General features: G+C 37.7%; 1 pseudogene across 1 annotated transcript; it reads right to left on the bottom strand.

Annotated features, from left to right (window-relative positions):
- Positions 1–8,546: 8,546 nt before the first annotated feature.
- On the bottom strand, positions 8,547–10,295 carry LOC146002282 (cuticle protein 19 pseudogene; annotated as a pseudogene). The gene is made up of 3 exons (XR_014443691.1): positions 10,128–10,295; positions 8,982–9,053; positions 8,547–8,804 (listed from the first exon to the last, which is right to left on the bottom strand). The product of XR_014443691.1 is annotated as a cuticle protein 19 pseudogene (transcript).
- Between the last annotated feature and the right edge of the window lie 934 nt (positions 10,296–11,229).

The following is an 11,229-nucleotide window of genomic DNA, read 5'->3' as shown; positions in this document are numbered from 1 at the left end:
AATATTTAAATTCTGCTTGTCAAACCCCTCGTACCTGATCAGATGATGAAAATCATAATTGGATGCTCCATGGCAAAATATGGGGACAAATTTTGGTCTCTTGATCTTAATATTACAGCTATTACACAGGGCCATTAAGAATTTACCATCTGTATGAGAATGGTGTTTCACCTTGATATTTGTATCTGAAAATTCAGAATCACATACCGGGCATTTTTCTGCATTGTTGAAATCCTCAATCTGTTTCTCTGTTAAAGGCAACATGGGTTTTGATTTTAATAAGATGTTAGATGCTATGTCACGGCACTCATTTTCTATTCTATGTGCAAATATTTTGATGGCATCTGGCCCCATGTATGAATCTTTTTTGGTAACAACATCATCCTGTACAACCACATAACAAAAGCTGGAAGGTTCATGTAGCTGGTATGGTGTAATTGAAGATTCTTCAGGATCTGGATTGCAGGATGCAAGAGATTTGAGATTTGATTCAGAATCACAGACAATATATACTGGGTGTTCCAACAAGGCTTCAAATTTTTTGAATTTGCAATTTTCACTTGGATTAGGCATCACCATATCAACAGGTTTATGGTTCCCACAGTATTTCAGATGCTCAATTAACTTGTTTTTGGCAATTTCTGCATTCTTTTTCCTGAACCCCATTTACCATTTTCCTGCCATCAAATACAGTTAAACATCTTCTGCACAACTTAAATATTCTATTAGATTTGTCTAGTTGTGTTCTCACTAAAGCTTCAAGATTATGTATCAGAGTGTAATGATATTTGCCATCCCCTTCAATTAAGAGCAAATCAATTGGAATAGCAGATTCATCATCAATTGTACTGATTCTGAGAGGTTCTATCGGGCAATTGCCAGTGGAACAAATAAATACATTAATAGATAATTGTTTGCCATTGATATGCCTGGCCTTTTTTTCAAATTTATCAATATTCTGAACAGACATTGGATATTCCAAACCCTCCATTGCATCGTCAAAAAAATGTACATGTTGTTTGTAATAACTTATTCTTTCAGGATGCCTTAAAACTGGAAACAAAGCAGCTAAAATACACCACAAAAAACATTTCTCATCATTATTTTCAATATTAACCACGGCTGTTTTGTTTTTAATATTGGCAGGTAATGGCAGATATGTAGATCCTTGCAATGGGCTGAATTCAGAAATATTAACATATAACTTGTGAGGAGAGCCGCATAGGCTCCATCCAGACTCTTTTGCCGCAAATTCAGAGTGTTTAATGTTCAATTGATCCATTAAACTGCTTATTATTGTGTCTGAATTTGCATTTGAATATACCGGTACAGTTTCTGTTCTGTGGGGCTGTGTAAATTTTGTGCCATTTGGTTTCTTATATTGAGTATACAATTTGAGGGAGAGCTTATAAGAGCCATTTTGTGCATTTAGAATTGCCTGCAGATCAGGATTTACACTGTTCAAAAAATTGTTAATGCCACATCTTGGCTCTGATACAAACCGATAATCCCTAAGTTGGGCATTAAAACTGCTATGGATAGGTTCATAGCGTGGCTGCTTTGCTGCTCTGGCATTAAGAGGTGCTTCATGCTTCCTTTTCAGACCAGATGTAGATGGTTGTGGGGGCAATGTTGATGACTGTACAGAACAAGTATCTTTATGTGTATATGTGAAGTATTGCATGCTGTATTTTCTATTGCATTTGGGGCATATTTTTGTGGGAGCTCTGTATTTGTCTGGGTTACAAATCTTTTGGTGTCTGGCCCAATTAGAGCTAAATATATTCTTATTACACTGATTGCAATATTTTTGATTCGGCATTTTTGTTGTTGGTTTATTATATATATTTCCTGGGCTTCAATTCAAAACTCTATGCTGGATAAAAATATCAGTTGGGTTCAGCACTGTGCTGTGTATATGTGTGTGTGTGTGTATGTGTGTATGTGTGTTAATATTTTTGGCTTTGGTATTTATATAAAATTTCCTGGGTTTTAAATCAAATCTTTATGCCTATTATGACAGGTTGTAAGGCCAATAACCCACAAGTAGAAAAAAAGAATAAATATTCATTCACACTGACCTTCCGCAAATACCTGCACGAACATGCATATCTTGAATGGCAATGACCCAGCACTGAGTATTATGTATTGATTTTTGTATAACAAGCTGGGACAGATATAGGCCAGACTCTAAATAAGAGTGGATTACAACAAACAAGCTAGATGTAACAAATATCAGGCAAAATATTGTTCAATATATATTTAATATGAATATTAAATCAAACAGGCCTGTAAGTATGAGAAGCACTGTAAAAACACATCTGTTCTCCTCAACCACTCTCACAATACTGGCTGATACAATGCAAAATCTCTTTATATACCCTAATTTCACGGGAATTTCCCGGCTGATGCAATTTTGCTTGCACGCAAAGCTTCAATACTCAGAAATTGCATCAGCCGGGAAATTTCCGTGAATTTTGTTTTTTACAAGAATTTCCCGAGGGTTTTTTCACAGAAAATTCCGAGGGGGCATATTTTTCACGGAAATTTCCCGGCTGATGCAATTTTGTTTGCACGCAAAGCTTCAATACTCAGAAATTGCATCAGCCGGGAAATTTCCGTGAATTTTGTTTTTTACAAGAATTTCCCGGCTGATGCAATTTTGCTTGCACGCAAAGCTTCAATACTCAGAAATTGCATCAGCCGGGAAATTTCCGTGAATTTTGTTTTTTACAAGAATTTCCCGAGGGTTTTTTCACAGAGCAATTCTAGAAGAATTACATTGTTTTAATATTAGATATACAAATTGAACCTGGTATCCAATTGAACTTAAACCTGAAGTAAATATGTATGGGTAGGTATGGGTTTAGCATAATTTCAGGTATAGCCAAAAAAATATCAATTTTTGACAAGTTTATGGACAACAATCTGGCTGATGCAACTTTTGTAAGTATGAGCAAATAAATCTGAGAGGGCTCTTCCTTTCTCATGGAATCCATGAGGGCTTTTTTACAAAAATCTTGGATTAGAGGGGGTGCCACACTTGAGCAAAAAGCTCATATAGGCATGTTGAGCTTGTTTTAAGTATAGCCAAACCTGCTTGAGAGGGGCTCTTCCTTTCCTGTCCTGGTTATAGCACAAATACAACTACTCAAGATTGCGGCTTTCAAGATGCCGACCATATTTCAAAAGCGGTTCGGTAGGTTTTCCCCCATCCTCAAACTACATGTACACATACAAAATTTTAATAACCGCATTCATTTCGGTTCTATATTTTCCCGTTCCGCACTTTTGGATAACCCTGTATATTCGTTTAAGAGTCAAATTGTATGAACAAACGCAGCCTACAGCACCTGTAATTTGGGGTTTATTCCTCTGTAGAAGTGCAAATAACAATTATTTATATCACACAACGCTCTGCAACATTTTTATTTACTATAGTTCTCGTCTAGTCTCATGCTGGCAAGAAAAGTGGAGAGCAAGGAATAATCCGCAGACCAACGAGACAACAGCGGTGACGCCGAGAGTTACGACGTCGCGGGAGGAGGTGCTGCGCGCACCTCGTTCTACAGCGGAGTGGTTAGCACATAGTACTATGACACCAGGGGTCCCGGGTTCAAATCCTTGCCTGGGCATGTATATTTGTGAGTGTCCATTCATCAATTTCATCAAATCATCACTCATCCTCATCTTTGCAAATTAGCCAAAAGTGGCACAAAAGGCGAAGTAAAATAAATCAAATCAAATCAAATCAAAACCTCGTTCTACAGGCTGCTGCGTTTCTTACCGCGGTGGATTGATCGCTTCCCCACTTCCCTTGCCAGCATGAAGGGCGCTCGCCGTAATACTGGACAAGAGATATAGCAAATTCATGAAGACATTGAAAGTTTTCCTGTAATGTTTGTCTATGTCCCACCCACAAGTATCCAAGTTCAAAAATAAAGGTGAAACTTTAAATATTGAGAAGAAATACATAGTACGGGAGGTGACAAGTGGACATAAATCTTGTAACCTTTACATTCGCTTCACCCAGGACATATTTTCTTGTTACTACTGTTTCCTATGTCATGATAAGGTATTGCAGCTTCAGCCAATTAAATTTTGCTTCTTTGTGTGTCCAGAAAAGACCAGCCATTACCTGCAGAGGGTGTTAGCAGCTGGAGGTTGTTTTGGTCCCTCTTCAGCCTTCTTTACAGGGCCCTTTACTTACATTTACCTTTAACCTGTCTCCATCCGCACTGTCACCAAGTGGAGCCATATAATGGTTCGTATCCCACTTTAAACTATAGGTCCTATCTCGATTAGCCTTATGCTCTTATTCAGTGTGTGTGTGTATGTGTAATAGAATTTTACAATAAAAAGATTAGTACAAACATTGATGGAAATATTTGATTTGTGTTATTTAGCATAGCAATTCTGCTACTTTGGCTAATCGCGACGATGAGGATGAGTGATGATGGGATAAAATTGATGATGGAACACTCACATAGAACAGTCATGTTCAAGTGAAGATTCGAACCCGAGCCCCCTGGCGTTGTAGCGCGCTGTGTTAACCACTCCACCACGGAGGATGGTATACCCCGGGACAGCCAGTTAGAGTTGTATACATACATTTTGCAAAAACATGTACAGATGAAACTTTGGCAAGTCACTTTTGAAAGCTGATTAAGGAGACAATCCAGCTGGTAATCATGGACCAATACCCGTTTCATACTGTTTCTGTAATTTCTCTGTTTTTCCAACCAGTTTTTTACAATGTTGGGTTGGGAATGCAGTGGTGGTTAGATAAGCACATCAGGTTTGATGGCCCTCAACGTAAATAGTAATTTCGTTCCATCAACGGGATTCTAGTCCCTTGCTCCGCCGTAAGTAAGACCAGTTTCGTCTCGTAACTCACAGTACTCACAGTACAATTTAAACTAGTCGTTCCACACCATAGAGAGACAGAGAAAACTCGCGGTTAGAAAGAAATTAATGCTTAGTTTGCGGTATGGAGCATTCAAAGGAAGTTATTAACCGAAAACTGCTCTGTGGTGCTGGACAATTTAAACGTTCATTGTCTTACATAGACATATTTGAGTATGTAAGGAGCATGGAAAGGGCCGCTAAATTCTCGGTTATCCTCCGGCCACTCGCATTGCAGGGTTTTACGGTTTGTAGATCCGGTACTGTCTTTTACAATTCATCCACAGGTGCATCAATGGAATTTCTAATTCAGCAGATGCGCGTGTATGGCTTTCACAATTAGCATTTCCAACGCAAAATTAGCGTAATTATCTCTCCGGGCTTACCCTCTACGTCATGATATCCCGGGACCAAACATCAATCTCCTAGCAGAACTAAGAGGAGCGTTCTGCCGTTTTTCCTTATTCTCCATCATATTTATCTGTAGTCAGATAGGCATTGTGAGGCATTCTCGGAATAGCTCATATGTGCAACACTTTTCTAATAGGTGATACTTGGTGGAGGCACATTGCATAGGGTTCGGATCTCACTTCAAACTTTAGGTCCAGTCCCAATTAACCTATATGTGCATAATAGTTGACTTAAAACAAAAACTCAAACTAATAGCTGCTTTGCAAATTCTACAGGGGTTGGCTTGCATCTAATGCTACTGTTTCTATATTTCCCCGATCAATCAGCTTAGTCCACCATTAACTGTCCAAACACAGATCGAGAGACAAATTGATTGATTGATTGATCGGGACTTGACCTACAGTTTCAAGTGGATGCGAACCAATATATGCCTCCACCGGTTATCGAACCCGGGACCCCTTGATTACAAGGCGACGACGCTACCACTGCGCCATCGGGAAGGCACTCGAGAGACAAATGTTGCCCGCTGAGCAGCGACTGCACTCGCCCATGAAGATCCACCTTTCCCTCGTAAAATCATGTCTGATCATCACTAGGTTCCATAAATCCGTCAAACCCGCCGCTTTCATGGGATCCCAGTTGTCAGTGGTAGACGTGTGATTTTCCATTACAAGGGCTCTTTTTGTTTTAAGGAGAGCTCCCTCAACTGTGCAACTTAACATAGGGAAATCTACTATTCAGCGATGTGCAATGTAAATTCAGTAATGCACAATGGTGGTATTTGCCAACACATATCAAAACATCTAATTTCTGGCGAGTTGTTTATTAAACACAATAAAATAATTTTAAAAAGACAGTAAATGTCAACTGCGATACACTCTTATTCAATTTTCCGTAGACTACTATAGGTCTTTTCAGTTCTTACGGTGGGCGCTCTAAAAGCTGGCAAGAGATGTGGGGAGCGATGAGTTCGCGGCAGGTCAACCAGACAACAGCCTTGGCGCTAAAAGACACGACGTGGCGGAAATACATACTACGTGAATCTACAGGCTGCTGCGTTTCTTATCGCGCTGGATTGGTCCCTTGCTCGCTCCCCACTTTCCTTGATAGCTTCTAGAGTGCCCGCCGTAAGAACTGAAAAGACATATAGCATTTGGACGACCTGCCAGAGCTATCAGGAAGCAACTATTCGTAACTGAAATGAAGAAGAAACGATTTTAATGGCTTTCGAAATGCAAGCATTGTACTTCTGTTGATTACTTAGTGATGAAGATCGTTTTTTGAGCAAGATAAATAAAACATTGTAAGGTGTGCCAATTGAGAATGTATCTGAGAAACTAATTTGCAGCTGGTTGTGAATTATTCAGCTAAGGACACGTTTGGGTGATTTTTGTGCTAACGAAGGGACTGAAAACCTTCTTTCTACTTACGAATTAACGGATTAAGTGAAACTTTGTGAAATTCTCTAACGGACGGTTTTGAATAAGGTTCTCCATAATGTTAGTGGCATTTTTCAGTCCATAAAAGGGAAAGAAGGTGTTAATAAATATGAAGATACGCTATTCATTTTCGAGTGGTTTCGTTTTGTTTTTCATGCTTCGTTTTACAGAATTCAGAAGTGAAGCGATTTTGTTTCCACAATCATTGTTGTAATGTCCCAGGTTCGAATCCCGGCCTGGGCATGGATGTTTGTGAGTGTCCATTCATCAATTTCATCATATCATCACTCATTCCCACCTTCACAATTAGCCAAAAGTGTTATAAAAGCGAAATAAAATAAAGCAAATCAATCAATAAATTTTAAATAATTTTTGATATATTTCCAATCTTCTGAGCTGTCCAGTCCTCAAACAGTTTTTAGTGTGCGAAGTTTCTTCCACAGTCATTTCAATGTTATGTATCAAATTTTACGGAATTAAAGCAATGGAACTAGTATGTTATATACTGCCTTTAACATATCAAACTTTCCTCAGCTTCGAGCACCACTTAATTATTCCTTTAAATCAATTTTTTATTCGTCACTTTTGCGTGACTGAGTATGTTTTCATGTTCAAAACTTCCTCTGAAAGTGTATAATTTTCAAATTTAATTATATTTATACACTATCGATTTGTAGATTTTGTGTAAGCGATACATTTAAAATGTCCATGTATTATTTTGTAGCGGCATACTTTGTGTAAATTGTTTCTGTTATCTCATCTGTACTTTCATTTTTCATAGTTTTCGCATTACAATAGTAGTACTTTTAAATAAATGAAACATTAATTGTACGAATATAGTAAAAATTTTGGGTGCTTCGATTTTTTTACACTCTATTACTAATTCCTTCCTGTAAATTATAAAATTTGTATTTCAATTACATTTATATTATTTTGGTGACTTAATATTAAAACTATTAACTACTGGAATCAACTATTATTATTTGTATCAGATACTTTTTTCGGTTGGGATCCTATTCCACTGTTTTTTGAAATTCTTACATTGGTCGATATCACTGACCTATGCAGGATTTCTTTTCTAAGGGGGCTGGAATTGCGAATGTGAGTAGTACGTAACTAAACCTTCTAGTGGGGCTGCTGTATGCTATAAAATATTTTGTAATTATCATTTTTAACCCTTGTTTAAAAAGTTGTTTAGATACATATGGTAATCGTAGGTTACTTAAGTTGGTTTGCATTTACTGCTCTGTACTTTTCAGAGTTCTTAATTTGCAAATTTGGATTTCTTCAAATTTTAAAGGGCTGTAGCTCTTCCTCCTTACACCGGTGATCATATATACTTTTCTCGAAACTACACTGAATATTACTTTAATGTTTTAACAATTATGTTGTAACATTTTTCTTGATTTTCTCGGTTTGTGTCTGTTAAATCTAAAAATTACGATGAGATTTTATTATATATATTTTCCCTTTTCCTTCACTCCTCTAATCTTGAACTCATCATGCTTGATATTAATTTTTAGGACTACTTGATCTTTATTGCAAATTTGGATATTATTTTGGCACAATGATATTAGCGGTGGCTCTCTTATATTGAAACTGCTGTTTTCCAATTCGTCTACTAATGAGCATTGTGTCACAGCATTAAGAAAGCCACAGGAATTATTTCAAGAATAAATGTCCAATTATGTGCATTATACAAATACTTCAGGACGGAAATTACAATAATCAGGAATACAGAGCAGATATTAATTTATTAGGAAGACTACATACAGTTTGCATGTTCAATTATTAAGCAAGCAAACCGATGCCTGAGTAACCAACTCCAAGATGAGGCTGTACGTGGAGGTTGTGTCCGTGTTTCTTGACGACTGCGTTGAATCCATTGTGATCGTCAGCCACGTAGTCCACAGTTCTAACACTTCCGTCTGGTTCCACAAGACTGTACTGTCCCTTCACTAGAGGCCCATCACGTACTTCATACTGGCTCTTCTGGTCGCCTGTGTGATGGTCGCTCACGGCGTACTTGAACTCGTATTTGGGATAGGCCTGGAATAGTAAGCAAGTTCATGTATTACATTGCAAGAATTTGTCTCTTTCTTTAAATTTTAATTTCCTAACAAATGCCAATTTTCATGTACATCCCATCTTGGAGTACTACAATATAATATTTTCTATAATGGTATGAACCACAACTGAAATTACAGGATATAATTTTGCACTTACATAATAATCCACGTGCTGAACTGGTGGAATAGCTAGGGCGAATGCTAAGAGCATAAACAATCCGACAATAACCTGAAAAGGGAAAATAAAATCATATTGAATTAAAGATCTCAATAATATCTCCTGGTTGCAACTTCTAAATCAACAGCATAGAAATAATTTACAATATTATTCGACGTTGGCCAAGTTTATGATTTTAATCTAAGGGTGATACTGTTATTTGGTTAATGGAAACCGAAACCATTTAGAATAAAATAAATTTAAGCTATCAAATTCAGGATTTATATAATTATTTTAAAATATTTATGAGATAAATAACTTTTAATTTTCTTACAGTACAAAGTTTCGAGCACAGAGAATATGCAATAGTTTGTGTCTAGTCTGAAGTAATAACAAGAAGTATCTTTCTTTGAGTCTTTTCCGGCCCCATGGCGCAGCGCACTGCGACGCCACGGGTTCCGTGTTCGAATCTCAGGTAAGACATGAATGTTTGCGTTTGTCCAAAAAAGGAAATCTGAGAATTGAGAAAATAACCGAAATATGTGAAAAATGAGAAAGGGTTATACTGCCGCTTAGGGGTATTCCTAAAAAAAAAAGAATGGTTAGCACATCGCGCTACGACGCCAGGGGTCCCGCGTTTGAATCCCGGCCTGGGCATGGATGTTTGTGAGTGTCTATTCATCGATTTCATCATATCATCACGCATCCCCATCTTCGCAAATTAGTCAAAAAGTGGCACAAAAGTGAAGTAAAATAATTCAAATGAATTAATCAACCAATCTATGAGTTTTTAAAGTCCATTTTATACACCGAAAGGCTAATCTCGATTGGGCCTACAGAATCAAGTGGGATACGAAACAACATGTGCCTCCACTCGGTATTGAACCCGGTACCCGTTGATTGTATGACGTTTCCACAACACCAAGATGACGTATCGGACACACGGTGACATTGAAAAAAAAAATACGTTATATTTTTTACTGCTTCCTAATATTGTCTTATTTCTATCGGCTTATTATTTGATATTATGGAAGTAATGAATAATATTACTATTTGCATTTGGAACATTAAAATAGGAGATAAAGAAATTAAGCTACAATGTTTTGTAAGCTTTCTGCAATATATTGCATTTCTCTTCTTACTTACCAGAAGGGCATTCATAATGTTCTTTTGTTGCTGCTTGTAGTCTTTTGATATGATTTATGATAGATGTGAGCGTCTTATATACGCCATACGAGAGAAACTTGTACGACGCCTTCCTTTTGTTTTCACACAGAGGGAAACTTCTCAACAAGCCTACGGAATGTGAAATTCGCGGAAGGAATCTCTTGTAAGGAGTAGATTGCCCCGCTGCCATGGAAACGAGAATGATTTTGCACATTGTTCGGAAAATTTCAGGTTTCTTAAGATTTATATCATATTAGGATGGTACTCACTGAGGTAAAAATTGTCTACATGACCACTGTGGAGTAATTTGACTTTGCAAGATAAGTTTTTATTTTAGACCATGAAGAAATTATACAAATTAATGCCCAAAATGTTAAGTTTTAAGTTCGATTACAATTTAGATCACAATTTCTAATATATGAAAATTTTAAACTAAGTTTGTTAATTGGAAATTGTAATGATCCTGGGAGGTCATCACAATTATTTAGTTTGTGAGTGTTTTTTTTCCGCAGTGGTGGCGATTAGGGGGGCGAGGGGGGCAATTGCCCCCCTTACTTTTTGCTACTTTTGCCCACGCACTATGCTAATCCTTACCTACAAGGGAAGAGAAAATTGTTTTTGCCCCCCCAGTTTTGTCACTTTGCCCCCCTAGTTTTTTAACCCAATCGCCCCAAGTGGGTCGGGGTGTAGGTTTGACTGTAAAATTACAAGTTAGATAAAGTACGTTGGTTATCGTGAGGGTGACCTTAATAGATGCTCTTATTCCCCAAAAGCCAACAGTTCCCTGTAAAAAGCCTGCCGCTACAGAAATTGGCGCAAGTAAAGGACTGAACTTTCCTGACGTTAGTTGTAGCTAAGGTTACGACTCCAGAGGGCAGCTGCAGCTCTGTTCCTGTTTCAAGTTTACGGCTGTGTTGCTCGTATTAAAAGAAGCCATTCTCCCCCATTGTGTGGCAGTATATTGGCCTAGTGTGTGTAATATCCTACACGAGCGTGTGCTAAACTTACACCGTTTAAAGTTGCATAAGTGTATCCAGCTATAGTCATTAAACTTTCTCTAACTTTAGACAGTGTACTTGTC

The sequence above is a fragment of the Lepisma saccharinum genome, chromosome 18, assembly GCF_977018435.1.
Source record: "Lepisma saccharinum chromosome 18, izLepSacc3.1, whole genome shotgun sequence".
Taxonomy (NCBI): Eukaryota; Metazoa; Arthropoda; class Insecta; order Zygentoma; family Lepismatidae; genus Lepisma; species Lepisma saccharinum.
Note: the sequence above shows the minus strand (reverse complement) of the source record. Positions and strands in the feature narration are given on the sequence as shown.